We start from the raw sequence: 17,266 nt of genomic DNA, 5'->3' as shown, positions 1-17,266 counted from the left end.
TATCACAACAATGTTGCTTAGTTTTGCAAAATGCTAAAATGACATCAATTGTCTTTAAATTTTCTACTCTCCCCATGAGATATCACCTTCAAATAACAAATGTGATGTCAATTTATTCACTCTATTTTTTTTTTATTTTTACATTAAATAATTCAATTGTTCAAATAAAGGAACAATTATACACTACTTTTCTTTTTTATATTTTATTATTATTATTTATTGTTTTAATAACATTTGCTTTTTAGAAATATGAAAAGCACCAGATTTTTAAAAATCAAGATATGCCATAATTTGCAACCTTAGTGGCTATGGGTTAGTAAGAAATACGAACAGTTTTCAACATCTACAATGGAATATAAATTCATACAACTGTTTTCAGGGTACTATGCAATGTATTTCATAATTTAATATTTACATATTGACCTAACAGCTCCATTTCTAAGATTTTGCCCAAAATAATATGTAAGTGAGCATATTCCTTGTAGAATAGTTTGTAATCACACACTATTTGAAAACCATCTGAGTTTTCAAAAATGTAGAATTGACAAAATAAAACATATTTGATTTTAACAAAGATTAGATGAGTTTTTAAATAAATCATGTATATATGATTATCAAGTGGAATAATCTTAAATATATATTAAAATAATAAATTGCATAACATAAATTGTGTCTAATATAACTACAATAGCAATGTGTGTTACATACACACTTGTGTAGTCATTATGATGTTATAAAATTATTTCTCCAAGAAAATCACTCACTATTGTAGTAAGTAACTAATTTTTCACTCTATGAAATTTTGTGATTTTATGTTCTATCTATATAAAAAAGAAATAATTTTTTTGGCTAAAAATTAATGTTGACATATTCAAAACAGCTTTCTAAGCTGAATTTTTCAAATAGGATAAACTCCCAATCAACAAATATACAGTTGCATATTTAAAAACATAAAGGGAAGGAAAAGCCTTTCAGTAGTTATGCTATAGATACTAGCTTCTGAGACGCAGTTAGGAATGATACAGCAGTTATCTTATTGATGGTTTCGATCACTCGTATTGAAAGGCTGCCATATGCAATATGTTGATTTTACACATGGCTGGGAAGGCTGCATCCAGAGAGTGCCAATCTACAGATGTGACCCAAATTATTCAAGGTCACTCAGCCAATCTGTGCTAAAATCAGAAATGAACTCCAGCTCCTAATGGAATCCTCATTTTACTAGACTACATTGTCTGGTACAAGTGGGTGGCATTAATCATAGCGACACATTCCCCTTAGGCTGGACCACCATGGTGTGGCGTCTTTCTTAAATGAGAAGTAGTAAAAGGGAAAGAGAGAAAAATCTACTCATGCAAGATAAGTACATTCTCACATACAATCACTACAAACTCCCCAGAACATCCTTTTCCATCCCAGTAGCTTAGGAGAAGAGTGAACACGGCAGAAAAAAAGTATATGGGATAAAGGCCATGTCTATAGGAACAGACGAATTTTAAACTCAAGATTGAGTATTCAAAATTTTTAGACTGAATTTCTGACCAATTCTACGTAGGTGCTAGAGTATTTTACAGTGACATTTTTCCTTAGTTTCTTATGATTTGCTTTTTTTTTAAATCAGGAAAGATATTCAACTCTGATTTATTTGACTCACACCTTCTCTTATGACTTTACTTACCTACAAAACCAAATGAAAACTTTTTACGATGGGTATCTATTTCACAACACAGTATATTTAAATTAGCTTAAATACTAATTATGTTTCTCAACAAGCATTTGGGAAGAAATAAAATAAGATTATTTACTGAGTTTTAATTACAGGAAATAAAGTTTTATTATTACTTTCCTTTTTAATCAACTATCTATAATCATTTTTATGATGCTCTATTATATGAAATATTATTATAAATAATGGAAAAGTGTTTTTCCATTCATGGAAACCTTTACAGAATTTGTAAGTCTGGGCAAAAATATAAAAGCATGCATGTGTCCATACAGATATAATACACACAAAAAAAGCTCACGAAAATTCAAGTAAATATTTGTAACACAAACTAGATTATTTTGAATTTTCTATCATGTGAAGTAATTCATTTATAGATATAACACTTTTATCAAACATTACAAAAAAGCAAAGAGTAATTAATTTTTGTATGGACTTTATTATTCCATTTATTATAGCAAAGAAAATGACAAAATCTTTTTTAGTTCTACCTAAAACTAGGTAATGTTCTGTTAAATTTCCTATGTCATTTCTAACTTTATTTTAATGACTCATATATGTATTATTTTTATGAAGTTATTTTAAACAAACATACTATTTTTGTATCTTTTTCTTCTCAAAATAATTATTTTTCAACTTCTTTTTTAAAAAAACTTGACATTGCTGCTTACCAACTTTTTATTTATTTATTTTTATTTATTATTTATTTATTTTTATTTTTTATTATCTATTTTTTATTTATTTTACAATACTAACTTTTTATTTTTTATCATACTTATATGTGTTCATGTGTGTTTGAGTTTGTATGCACTCACATACATCTATGGATGTGTACGTATAGCCCTGAAAAAGAGGCCTGAGTTAAGGTACTTACAGGATACTTGGCTTATTTTATGGATGCTGGGATCAGAACTTCTGGCTTTGGGGTTGTACAAAAAGCATTTGACCACCAAGTCATCTCTCCAACCCCAATAACCTATCATCTTAATGTACAGTGTCTGTCACCGCATGATGAACTGGGCAAAATATCAATATCATAAATAAAAATTTTAGCAATACAGAATCAAAAACCCAATTATGCTTCAAGTTGATGTTGCCATATATGTCTCTTATTATCTCTGTCATGTTTCTATACCTAATCCGATCACATCTCTTGAAATTCTGTCTAATCCTTTGCTGGAATGCAGATATTTTGTGACTTCCAGATGATTAATTATGTGCTTTATGATAGATAGAATAAATTGATTTAAATTACAGTATTAAATTTTGTATCTATGCCTAGCAAATGAAACTTCCTCTAAAATAAAAAAAAATGGCATGTATTCTTTCAAATCCTCTTTACTTACATAGTTTCTCTGCCATTGATTTATGTACATATTTCTACTCATTTATTCTACACCAGAGTTTTGAGTCTCATGAAGGAGTTATATAGCAGCATCTCAACAATAAGTTTCCAATACTTAATTTCCAAATAAGCCACATATAGTCAAATCACTTGTGATTACATTCATTTAAGGAAATACAATTTTATTTTAAAATTTGACATGAAATCATAGAAATTTGTCTTCAAGAAACAGACCATACTCATTTATTTATTCACTCATTTGTTTTATCCATATTTCTTTCATTTTTTTTTTGGTTTTTGTTCTTTTTTATTTTTATTTTTATTTATTTATTTTTTTTAAGACAGGGTTTCTCTGTGTAGTTTTGGTGCCTGTCCTGGATCTCGCTCTGTAGACCAGGCTGGCCTTGAACTCACAAAGATCTGCCTGGCTCTGCCTCCCAAGTGCTGGGGTTAAAGGCGTGTGCCAAGACTGCCCAGCTCATTTTATCTATATTTCTATCTGTCCTTTGTCCGTCCGTTCATCCAACCATCCATCTATCCATCCATCACTTCTCTACTCACTAATCCAAGAAATTGTTTCCATAGACAATTTTGTTTTGTATAAAAAAAGGATCTAGACTTTGTCAATTTAAAAATAGACATTGCATTTACCCAAAAGATAGACAGAAAAAGCTGTGTCAGGAGCTGTAGTAGATGCCAGAGGGGTGAAGGAGCACATAAAATATTCCTAGCTGAGGGGAAACAACAGACAGGCAAGCAGGAAATCAATCGCAATGTAGACTGCTGGTAATGACTGTGACTGGGTCAGCATAGGGGGTTATGGGAACACAAATGAGGGCTATCACCTCGCTTTTCAAGGATCCAAACACTGCATTAAGCTGTAAGCCATGCATTAATATCTCTATTTTTGAACCTCAGGAACTCAATTAAAAGTTTAAAGTTACTAGGGCCAGGGCTTACACCTGCCAGACATCAACTTCCTGGATCTCTAACCGGAAGGGTGTCGCATCTTAAGTCTGAATGCATTTCTGTTCTGTTAGTAGTTACTGTTGTTCCTGCGGACCCACCTTTGTGCGAATGAGTTTCTTCATATTTGAAAGTTTAGAGACAAAAGCTGATCACGTAGGGTTGCAAGGATTAAGTAATCATGCTCAGTAAGACTCTATTACCACATTGTTGTCTTATGGCTTCCTGAACAAATACTAGGTTGTACATTTACACATTATTATAACCTAGAATTCCAGAGATTCAAGGTTCTAAGGGAAAGGTTATGTTCTGTTTTCAAAGCACATCTAAAGAAATTACATAAGAAAAATTGATACCAGGATTTTGCAGAGAGCAACCATAGCATTTAGAATTGTAATAAACTAATTTATTACCTACTAACTGTGAAATACTATCTATTACTATCTTCTTTATCATTGGAAGTTTGGATGTAGTACACTTAAACTTTAGATTCTGATAAAGAGATAATGAAGGCTAAGGTTGGTTTCTGCGACAAAGACCTTTAATGTAGCAGATTTTCTGTCCAGAAGGAAAAGCAGTATTCCCTATGAGAACAGTAAGGCTATCCATTAAATGAACCTTTTGATGATTTCAGCAATGGAAAGTCTATTGCTGACTTTATTGTCAAGTTGTTTTATTTGTTTGTTTATTTTAAGAATCCTTAAATAATTAAGCATAACAAAAAGTTGGCTGGAAGCTGATGGGGGAAAATCAGGTGAATTATTAAAATGAATGTTCAAGTTGGCTGAACTTCACATTAACATTGGAACAAGTGTAATAATCTAAGACAGGCTATATCATCATGAACTTCTTTTTCATTCCGTTTTTAATTCACTCCAAAACATTTCTTGAGTGGCTACTTTATGTCAGACAATTCCCCATCATTACTTCAATATTCAATGATCTATGGCATATTTTGTGTGCCATATATATCAGCATATTTTTTTCTAAAGTTCAGTTCAGACATCAGGCAGAATCTGTTTTTTTTTTTTTTTTTTTTTTTTTTTTTAACTGAGAGAAATCAGAAGACTCATGTTATGCATTGATAAGCCCTTAGAAGTGACCTCAGATTTATAACATATCACCATTTCTGCCTTAGAATGATACATAGATACAGTTTGCAAAAGTTGTATTCTTAATCTGTGCTCCAGGGGAAAAGGTATAAATAATTCAAGAATTATAATAATCAGGGAAGCATATGATGATAAAAGTTCATATTGATCTAATTTCCAGAATTTGAAATAGAAATTGACTACATATAATTTGAATCCCTTCATGCACCAATATGTCCACTTACCAAACCTCTGTGTGATGTTAGTTACAAGTCCAATATGTATTAGATACTAAAAGAACATAGAATAACAAAATGATCACTGTGTCAAGGGAATAGTTGTATGCCTGTTATTTCATAGTTCCAAAATTAATCTATCACTTTTGCTACTGTGTATAATTCAACTAAAAATATTAAAAATACATCCTGGTTGGTATTAGTCCAATTTCTAACCAGAAATTATTGTTCTTTCAAGGTGAAGTGGGAGCAAATTACAACAAATCAATCATTGAGGTTTTGTGGATATTGTCTTTCGAGTTAATAATCGACGTGTGGATTCCTGGTCTCAGTAGTTTTTCTCCTTCTGTCAATCGTTTGCCATATTGATGACATAGTCTTGATTAATGAGGAAACATATTGTCTCTAATGATGTCTGTGTAGTTGTTTTCTCCTTCCGAGGAAAACCCCTGTCTGACTTAGAACCAATCAGATGATAAGTCCTTTTCAAGGCGAGGTATGGCTAAGGAATACATTAAATGTGCAACGCTCAATAATCTCTAATAAAGTCCTTCCTCCTAAATTATAGCACCCCTTTGGCTTCTTCATGGCTGCCAACCTTCTGTCCTTGAACATTAAAAGATTTAAAAATAAAACTGAATTGTATGATAGTTTGGGTCGACTGTTTCTTTAGTCACACTACAAATGTTCTAATTTTTTTAAGTGTCCTCTTCTTATTCATCTGACAGCAGAAGAGTTTCAAAAACATTTTAAGGGAATATTTTTGTTTTTTCTCATGACTATTTATTTTAGAAAGTATTTCAAGACGACTTTTTCTTCTTCCAAAGGAGACGCACAGAAGCATCCAAATGGGTCTAAATAATCAGATATCTAAGCTGGAAATTTTACTCCTCCGTTACATTCACAGACAACAGTGCTGCTGGCATTTGCTCAACATCTTCACTTAATAGTGAGCTTCCCCTTCCTAAAAGGACAGCATGCAAAGGTGTGCAGGGTACTTTACAGCCGAAGCTGGACAGGGTCCTGAAGTTTTATTGAGCCCACACTGCATTTAACAGGCCAGTTAAAATATTGTTCCTTTCAGTCTTTGCAAAAGATTGTTTTATTTATCGGTTGCTACAGGCTAACTGAGTTGAGAAAAATGCCCATAATTATTTTAAGGTGTCATTCAATTTTTTTCAGCTGTTTGTTTCAAGAACAAGTAAGTCTGCTTCTACAGTCTGAGGAAAAAAATAACACCCTTTCTCATTGGAATAATTAGAGATATTTTTTCCAGCGTAAAAAAAAAAGAGTTTGTCTTGTTGTGAACCATCATCACACCAACTGTGAATGGCAAAACCGTTAAATTTTTACTATTTACTCCTTATTCATGTTAGAGGAACCTGCTGGACAAACTGCCTGCCTTCCTCCTTGCCTCCATTAGGGGGAGCTCTGACAGTGTTTCGCCTAGCTGGGTTTCTCTTGGCAAACTCCACAAGCTAGCCATTTACACTGCACTCTAGAACATATTGAACTTTAAAAACCAGAACACACACACACACACACACACACACACACACACACACACACACACACACACACACACACACACACACTTTATGTCGTTTCTCTCTCTGTGTCACCGCATGGTGTCGATTTTTAAAAAGTTCGTATTTTAGTATGCGTCTCAGAGTTCAGGCTCTGATTTATCTCTGTAGAAGCATGCTGAGGGCCTCTTCCTGAGAATTCACTTCACCCAACCAGGAATTAAGTCTCTTAGCCTTGATTGTCTGGACTGCTGTTGCAGAGCATGCTGAGGAGCCCAGTAAGAGCGTGGTAGTGATGATGGAGCTGTGCCAAGCAGAGATTAACTACTTCCTCGAATTCTTTCTCCAGTATAATGTATTTCTATTTTTTATCTAAAGCTATAGAAATTTACACACTGAACTGAAACAGATCTAGTTTACCACTTTCTCATCTTCAAATGATTGGTAATGTAACTAAAAATTAGCTGAATAACTTACCGGGATCACACAGCTTCTCAAGGAGAAGTCTGGCTCCTCCAAAAAGGGCAAATGTTTATTATGTAAAAGGTACACATTTTTTTCCCCAAACCTCTCTCACAATGGAATCGTCTCAGCAGTCTATTAAGCAAACAGGGGAATGGAGAAACTAGGCAAATCAGTCTTTGTACTTCTGTGTTCCTTCTTAGTGTCAAGAGGTACCCGATTGTTTTCATTCAGTGTTCTTGTCCCTTTCGCTAATATTTCAGTTTTCCCCGTGCACAGTGTTAAGTTCCTTCAAGGATGGAAGTCAATGAAAGAACAGAACAAGCAATGAGAATGGAAATGCCAGTAAAATAGAATCTCATACTCAAAGGACAGAACTCATATCCCCTACCAAGCAAAATGACACCTTAAATATACCATGCAGGGCAGATCAAGTTACTGCTGAGTAACAAAACTGACCGAGAACTTCTGATTTTTGATTCACATCTGTATGTTTTTTTCCCAGTTCTAATAATCAAATAAGAACATATAAGCTAAGCCAAAGAAAGCAGCTTTCTACTACTACTGTATTCAACTTTGCTGCTTACAGAACCCAGGTGAATACAAGTCAGGTTGATTACAAAACTCATATTTGTACAGGCGTACACACAAATGATCATTTATTTTTTACAAATGTGATCTATATGACACCTTCCTTCCTGGGATCTTTGAGCATTGCACCAGATTCAATAATGAAATCTGGACATCACTGTTGAAAAACTGTATGCAAATTCTTTCCTGTTTAATCATTCATAAAGTCTCAACTCTTTCTTACCTAAGCGTTTTCCAAAGTCACTTGTTTATTGCCCTTCCTACCAGCTCCATCCTCTATAGCTTCACTTACTTTCAAGTCCTCTGACTGGACTCCATAATATTTAACTTGCCTTCTACTTGAAGGCTTCCATGCACAGGCTCCATTCTAAACTAAGCTCAGTGGTCTCTTTGCTCTCTTTAGAATACACCCTTAGTGCTCAGACCATTGTCCCTCCACCAACACACATGCCCCATTCATGGTCTTCTATCAAATTAAAAGCCATTCTCCCATTGTCTCTAGAAATAAAAACTTTTGATAACAATCCATGTATCATCCATTTTCACCCCCCACTGAAAACGTTTATTAGGTGACCTTTAACATTCTCCTAGGGTAACTGGCATATCTCCACCTAGTATTTCTACCAGGCACCAGCCACAAAATAAACAAAGAGCTAATGATCGTACACAAGGACTGAATAGAGAGAAAAGTAGAAAAATTTACTGTTGTAATACCCAGGAACAACAGATATTGCTTGAGAGAATTAATAATGCCATAGGTTAATAGAGATTAATAAACTGATTGATGAATATTAAGTAATAGGAAATCCATAATAAGAATTCCTAAAGGATATTTGATAAAATGTACACGAGAAACTAAATTACAAATATAAAAGGCACTGAACAAGAAAAATCATGTATTAAAAGATTAGTACACATCACTGAAAAATTACTTGAACTTTAAAAAAGTAGATAGTTTAATCCTAATTAAAATACTTTCTGGTACAATAGATTTTAATTGGATGTTTTCTCATCTGATAATTGCCTAATTTGTCCCCTTCTGTCATCTATTATTTTTCACCAAAATTTAATGCTAATTACTAACCAGAACACAGTTTTCAACTGCTTATAGTGTATCTTATGGTGTTAATTTTGAATATAATGGGGCTGTGTTACTGAACATCTAAAGAATTGAACATTTTCATTTTGTATTTGAAATGTTCTGCATTTACATTTGTTTTCCAAGTAAAATATTATCTGAAATACTTTTCAAATAAGCTACATTGACTTTTTCAGTTCTGTTCACGTTTAAGTGTTCATATTAAAATAAAATAATGGGATATAATTCCTAATTTGTGTCTTTAAAATCCAGTTAATCCCCAGAACATAGTATTAGTTACATTTAAGTTTAGATATTTAAAAGTAAATTTTATGATATCAAAGTAATTTAGCTATGGGAAATTCACCAAAAACTCTAATATTTCTTATTAAGTGTTTGTACACATGTCAATACATGTGTTTATATATTTAAATACATAAATATTCATATAGACATATAAGCAATCATAGCTTTGTATTCATCACTCTGGCTTTGTCTTTTCTATTGTTTCATAAAATCAGCCACATTCTGTGAGTCTTTTGTGAATAGCTTCTCTTATTGGGTGGAAGGCTTCCGAAATACATGGATATTATTAGAGACACTGGTAGTCCGTTTCTTTTCAATTCTGAGTAGCATTCTATTGTCCATATATTCCATACATTTCTATGTCATCAGCTTGTAGCTCTTAATAAAGTAATTCTCAAAAGCATTTCATTTTACAAATCAAGAGAAAGCATTATCTGGCAAACAGTTTACTTAAAGCCCATCTTCCCATAACATACATCACATTCCAAACATTACTCCATTGGTCATCAATTATATGCCCAGTAGTCACTGTGGGTTGTTATAATTAGGACTCTGCTATAGGTAAGTCAGATCATTTTGCTTTGAAACAAAGATTTTGATAAAAGAAGACATTTAAACTATGCATAGTTTGTCAGAAGTGGTGTGTGTGTGTGTGTGTGTGTGTGTGTGTGTGTGTGTGTGTGTGTGTACATTTTCTCTTCTGTTTCCAACCTCAATTTTTATTTCATCAATGAACCTTCTCATGCCCATCCCTTCACTGTTATCACGAGAAGATAATAAATATCTTTAGAATCTTGAAGAGTTTTTTTTTTTCCTTAGAAAATATCCAGGTACTAGAAAGAACTCACTTTGGAATTTTTGAATAGTGAAACAGTGTGCGCCATGGTAAGAACATACGTTCTTTTTTAAAATTTTATAATTAATTTAATTTTACACATTGGTCACTGATTACCTCCTCCCATCCCCTAGCCTTCCCCCCATTCCACCACCCATTCCCACCTCCTCCAATGGAAGGTATCCCCTGGGGAGTCAGCTGAGCCTGGTAGATTCAGTTGAGGCAGGTCCAGTCCCTTCCTCCCTACACCAAGGCTGTGCAAAGTGTCTCAGCATAGGCACTAGAATCCAAAAAGCCAGCTCATGCACCAAGGACAGTCCCAGTCTCACTGCCTGGGGGCCTCCTAAACAGTTCAAGCTAATCAACTGTCTCACTTATCCAGAGGGCCTGGTCCAGTTCCATGGGGGCTCCTCATCTATTTGTTCACAGTTTATGTGTTTCGACTAGTTTGACTATTTGTCCCTGTGCTTTTTCCAACCATGGTCTCAATATCTCTTGCTCATATAAACCCTCCTCTCTCTCGCCGATTGGACTCCTGGAGCTCCACCTGGGGCTCAAGCGTGGATCTCTGTAATCTGCTTCCATCAGTCACTGGATGAGAGTTCTATCATGACAGTTAGGGTGTTCGGCCATCTGATCACCAGAGTAGGTCAGCTCAGGCACTCTCTTGACAATTACCAGTAATCTATAGTGGAGGTATCTTTGTGGATTTCTAGAGAAGTACACACACACTAGAACATACGTTCTTGAGCATTCCTGAGTAACTGGTAAACTGAATAAACATAGAAACATGTTCTACTGTGTCTACATCTGAATCTAGGAAATCATAAGACTCATTTCGGAGGGTACACATCATGTGTCTTAAAGCCCATGTCCTCCTAACACAAATGTTCAGAGCTGTATTGCTCACTAACAACAGTAATCAATCAGATAACAGATTTCATTATGAAAAACTCTACATATTTTTTTCCAGTATAAATCCTAGTGAGTCTATATTAAACTACTAAGGCATTCAGTGATTAAGATAAAATACAACAATTCCATAAAACTAGTGGATTTTTTTGCATATTTGATTATTTTGGTTTCCCATCTATTATTTTATTATTAGGGTTTCAAATCTATTATGTTTAAACTATTTGTTTTGAGTAAAAGATTATGTGAATATGGAAAAAATCAATAATTTACATCCTGCAGAACTCAAATGTTTCCCTGATTGGATTGACTGATGAATTCTCTTTACTGTGGACAATTTCTAGGTCTTCCTACAAACTTATATCCTCAGCATGAATATCTGGTCTTGGCTCCCTTGGATCTGTTCTGAATTACATGTTTATACATACAATATAGATACTGAATCTGGAAACTGAGTGTCACATGAAGACATTCCCAGTGCCTTCTGAAAAAATGCAGATCTCTTTGTAATTCTTATTTTTTTGTAAAGAAGCAATATTCTTTCCTATTCATAACACCTACCCCACTCAGAATACTAATGATACATAAGTCATAATCCTTTTAGCCAAGGCTTATACTCACAGGACTAATTTTCTTTTGGCATTTGCTTTATGCCCTATAAAGTTTTTAAATTGATATTTTAAAAGCCTCCTTTAATCAGATTTTTCATGCCCTTTATCCTTCCTGAAATGTTGATGGCCTTAAATTGTACCAGTGACCAGCTTTGTCATTGAAACCTTAGGCTGTGAAATATGTTTAATTGCATAGTTTTAGAATCTATATTCTGTCTGAACCTTGTTAAGGATTTTATTTGCTTAGTTATTACACTAGGAAGGTCAATTATGATAAGGGGTTAAGCAGTTTATAGATGCTTTTGATCTAATATTTTCAATTTTGATTATTCTATTTGGGTCCCAGAAATAATTTTTATTGTGAATATTTGTTAGACAACATACTTTATAAATATATTTTATATGTAATGCCAGGCTCTGGCATTAGTGTCTCCTGATATAAAAGAAGATATGTAAATAGCCCATCTTCTTGAAGCTAACAAGATTTCAAAGCATGGCTAAAAATAATTCCTTACAATCTAGTTTTCCCTTTTAAAAGATAAGAGGGTCTTAGGGTATCTTTTCATTTCTCTGTTTTAGAAATGAACTGTTTTTTAAATTAATTGAAAGAAAACAAGATTTAACAAATATATTTAAGTTTAAAACTATGTTTAATTTTAAATTTTCTCTGAGTTATTTCAATATATTTGTATATATATGTGTGTGTGTGCATATGTGTATATATATGCATATAATTCATAAAACATGGGTTCATTCCTCAGTTTCAGGTAGCTGGCATATTTCAATGTCAAGAAGATTTCTCTAGAATAGAAGAGCAGTTAGGTATAATTAAAGGAACTTTGGTGTTTATTTCTAAAAAATAGAATCACAGCATTTCTAGTAAAAACTCATATTAAAACAGCATTCAATACATTTACTGAATATATGTCTTTCATTAGTTAGAGAAATGATGTATGCCCTATGTATTCAAAAGTTCCTGGTGCAGAGATATAATCAACTGTATGAGAAGGGTGTTTGAAAACAAAACACACAGTGGATATACACAGATTATTTTCTTGTCATTATTTCTTAAACAATAGAATAAAAATATCTACATAACATTTATATTGCATTATGTATAAGTAACTGGAGATTACTTAAAATATATAAAGCAAATGACAGTTCTGAATTTGTGTTCTGAGAACATCTGTATGGATTTTCCTCTGCAGTAGTTGAACTAAGTCAGAGTCACACAAGCAGTGAAGAGGTTATTTTTTTCCTACATTCTCACCAACATTTGTTGTTAGTTCTAATTTGCATATAACTGGCAACTAAAGATTTTGAACAATGTCTTCTGTATTGATTAGACAATTGTACTTATTCATTTGAATATGCAATTCAGATACCAATTTATTGATACTTATTTGCTCTTTTATTTCAAGTTTTTAATTTTTTATATATTTTGGCTATCAATACCCTGCCTAATAAACAGTTGACAAAGCTTTCTTACATCCTTAAGCCTGTTTCTTTTCTGTGTTGATGGTTTCTCATGCAGAAGCTTTTCAATACAATGTGATCCCATTTGTCTATCCTTGTTAACATACCCTGAGCTATCTTACTCATGGTTAGAAAGTCATTGCTGATTCTCAGATCCAAGAGTGTTTTCTCTGTGCTTTGCTCTATTAATTTCAAAGTCCTAGTTTTATGTTAAGAACTTTGATCCATTTGGAGTTGAGTTCCGCACAGGATAAAAGAGAGGAATATAGTCCTAATTTTGTGTGTATGGATCTTCAATTTTCTCAGGACTAGTCATTAAAGAAACTGTCTTTTTATCCCATGTAGGTTTATGGCACCTTTGTAAATAATTATATGCATGGTATTATTTTGGGATCACTTATCTATGATGGAAAATGGTCTTTGAGGGGGACCCTGCAGGTGAGCACAGCAGGCAGAAGCAAACTAGAAGAGGTGGGAATGAAAACTTGGTTCAGATTGACTTCGTAAACCAGTGTCAAACTTCAGGGATTCTGATACCATGAAGTTTATTGCCAGTATAATTAAACACAGTAAAACTTGGAAAAAAAATTTGTTGGTGTAATACAATTCCTCGTGCACAAGAAAGTATAATAACATTGAAACTCAATTTAGGGTACATGTCATTTCTTCCAAGAGGATGTATTCTGGAGATAGGCTACCTGTATTAGCTTAAGGGCCTAAGATAGGATCTTTGTTAGTCTCCATCAGACAGCTACCATAGAGGTCATTTGGGATTTTTGGTCCTGATTGAGGGAGCTTGTGAAGCCCTCAGCTATACAGGTAATGTAAAAGTCCTTTAGATTACTAGCCACCTCTGGTCCTGGTTGTAGGAGCTTGACATGGCCTGGCCCCACAGATAATGCAGATCACCAGGCTCTTAGTTACTTCCAATTCCCAGCTTTCTGGATGGAAAGCACATTTTCTGTTCATTACTTTCAAAGGACAATACTGTGTGTTTAAGATTGCTGGTTTTCCTGGAGATCAGTTTGTGCATGGACCTCCATGCTGTGCCCCCAACAGGTCTACATGTCTGTTCTTGAGTTGATACTATGAAGTCAGGAACTGAGGTGTTTTGTTGTTCAGGGATCTTGTAAATATTTGGTCTTTTATTCTGTCACATTTTCTAGCTACATCGCTTTTTCCTCTATGCAGCAGAAGGTCAAAGTCAGCTTATTACATATGATTCTTTATATGTGTATTTATCACAGCATTGTTCTATATCATATTATATATCATACTATATTATATTATACTATCATTATATTAGCAGCTTAGCCACACATCAAAGATTGCAAGGACAAAGACCCAAGACAATTGTGTGTGTGTGTGTGTGTGTGTGTGTGTGTGTATGTGTGTGTGTGTGTGACAGAATTTTATCCAATCATAAGATAAAATTATATCTTTTGCAGGAAAATGTATAAAGCTGGAGAGCATTGTGAAAAGTGACATGAACAAAACCCAACAAGCCAATTCTCACATGTGTTCTCTGATAATGTTTGGAATCTAAGGTGCAAAAAGTGCATAAGATTGAAAGATAGAAGGTGCTAATATGATCAAATACATGTTTTATAATTAAAAATCTTTGTGGACCTTTTCCTAAAAGCAGTCTCTGGATTCCAGGGTTTGATTTAGGTTTTGGTTTCAGTATGATAACCCATAAAACACAGGAAAAAGTCTCAAATAAGGTTCTTTGTCTGCAAAATCAGGAAAATGATGAGCTCTATGTACATTTATGGGTCCATTCCTTGGGTAAGTGAGAAGACATCTGTGAAATAGCCTGCGGAGTTCCTGAATTGTGGCATGTGTTCATGTAATGTTAGTTAGCTATAATCAGAATTAGCCTGGTAAGTTTAATTTTTCCTCTTAGAATGATTGCATGCTAACATTTCTTGACTATGAGAAACATAAAATAAATAATTATATTACTGTTTGAAGTACTCTTAACCATTGAGTCATATCTCCAGGCCTGAAGATCATACTGCAAACTGGCAAGCTTATTTGTTTTTTTCTCATAAACTCAAAGCATAGCAAGCCAATGTTCTGAGGAATCTAATGTAGTTAGTAGAAAAAAATCCGTGTCTCTGTGGCCAAAACAAAATCTTTTAATGCCATTCATATTTGACTTGCTATTTTAAGTAGCACAACACCTTAACTCCAACTCATATCAGCACTGCAGAATTAAGCATGTTTATTCTACCTCCTCAACCCACTGTTCCTGCAATGAATAAATTCACAAGAACACTGTTCCTTTTCCTTAGATAAAAGCTGCATACTTTCATCTTCTTCTTTGCTCACTACTTTCTTTACTGAATTATTAATTCTCGGGCATTTGTGAAATAAAGTCTAAGGAAAACACAGATAATATAGAAAAAAATAAAGAACCCAGAAAGTTTCTATCTAGTTAAAAAGAAGGTGTGATGGATAATTTGAGAATATTTCAGAGAAAAAAAATGAATGGAAGAATTTAAATTCCTTGGGCAAAGATAAAAGAAGAGCTGAAATTCTTTTGATTTTTACATGATTCATGCCACTTACATCTTTTTACGTGAGCCTGTCTGAAGATGCTCAGCTAGAGAATTATGTTAGATGAGAGACTATAATGCAAAACTGAGGCAAGAATGGTCAGTTCTTTCTGGAGACTTTAAGTTACCAAACTCTGCTTTTCCCAACTTTTAAAATGTAAAAAAAAAAGACGTGACTTGAACATTGAATGTCTACCTATGCCTCTATGTCCTGGTGGTCTTCTACCTCTTCCAAAGTGTCATTAAGTTACATACCATTGTTTGAAAAGATTTTTTTTTCTGTCAGTTTATTAAAAGCTTCATATATTTTCTCTCAGTGGTCATTTTATTTGAGGTCAAAGTAGCTTTTCTGTTTTTCCTTAAACAATTAAAGACAGGGTTTTGTTATGCTTCCTGTGGCTCAAATTTTCTAGTCTCAAATTTTCACAGGTCTATTTTCTCTTTTCAGACCCTATCTTAAAACTCCACTGTGTTAGAGTCTCCAGCAAAGTCTTTACATCAATCACTCTATTGAATATTAACCTAAGACATTTTCAAGTTACTAGTGCATTGATGTCTGTCTTTCCACTAAGAGACAATCTTCCTTTGAAGATAATTATGTATGACTGTCCCCACTGCATCCCCACATCCCGAGCTGTGAATGACATATTGGAGGGGCACATCAACATCTTTAAGGGCTGGAGCTTCACATGCTCACATGTTCACCAGCAAAAGAGAAAAGAAAACAAATACACACACAAACAAAAATAAGACAATGTCAGATGAAGTTCAAAATGTTTGCCCTCATGAATCACTACAGGACTGTATTAGAACCAAGCAGAACAATCCATTTTATCACTCAAGAATTAAACTGATTCCTTCTTCCCTTCTCAGGTGATAACTGAATGGGACCAGGACTGTTGCATTAAATATAGTCGGGGGGAGGGGGGGCGGTGAAATGAGTAAAGAAAAGCTGCTCTCAATTACTCTGATGAGATAAGGGAATGCTGCCTCCAGATTTGATAAGAGACAGAGATAAGCCAAATAGTAGATTAGATAATCTCCTTTCAAGTGGAAGGGACGCTTTAAAGTAAGGAAAGAAGAAATACCTCCTAAATAACTAATCAATTACTTTTCTTTGAATTCATTTTCTGTCTCCTTGACTATAAATGATAAAAATGAGAGAGTGAGGTAAGAAGAAGTTTTCTGAGGTTTACTTAAAGCCAATACAATATTTTCTAGTCCAGTGCTTTCATTTTAAACCAAGCTAGCATTTGGTGCATGTTGGTCAAGTGTGAAGGCCACAGCCATTGGTGACACTGGGTGCCAGGTGAAAGCAGACTAGGGCTTCCACTGCAGGCGGCTGCCGCCGCTGTCAGCTCTGCTCTGGGAGCTGCTTTCCTTCACTTACTCCATTGTGGGGAGGTCTCTGGCACTACAGGAAGACAAACTAGTGGTGGAAGCTAATCTACTCACTCAGTTAAGCTGAGAAGCAATTCCCTGCCCCCTACAACCACGGGGATGCAATTAGCTGCCTTTGAAATGTGTCCCTGCTTCAAGAGTAACCA

Source organism: Peromyscus leucopus, chromosome 8b, assembly GCF_004664715.2.
Source record: "Peromyscus leucopus breed LL Stock chromosome 8b, UCI_PerLeu_2.1, whole genome shotgun sequence".
Taxonomy (NCBI): Eukaryota; Metazoa; Chordata; class Mammalia; order Rodentia; family Cricetidae; genus Peromyscus; species Peromyscus leucopus.
The sequence above is the reverse complement of the archived record's forward strand: the minus strand, read 5'-3'. Positions refer to the sequence as shown.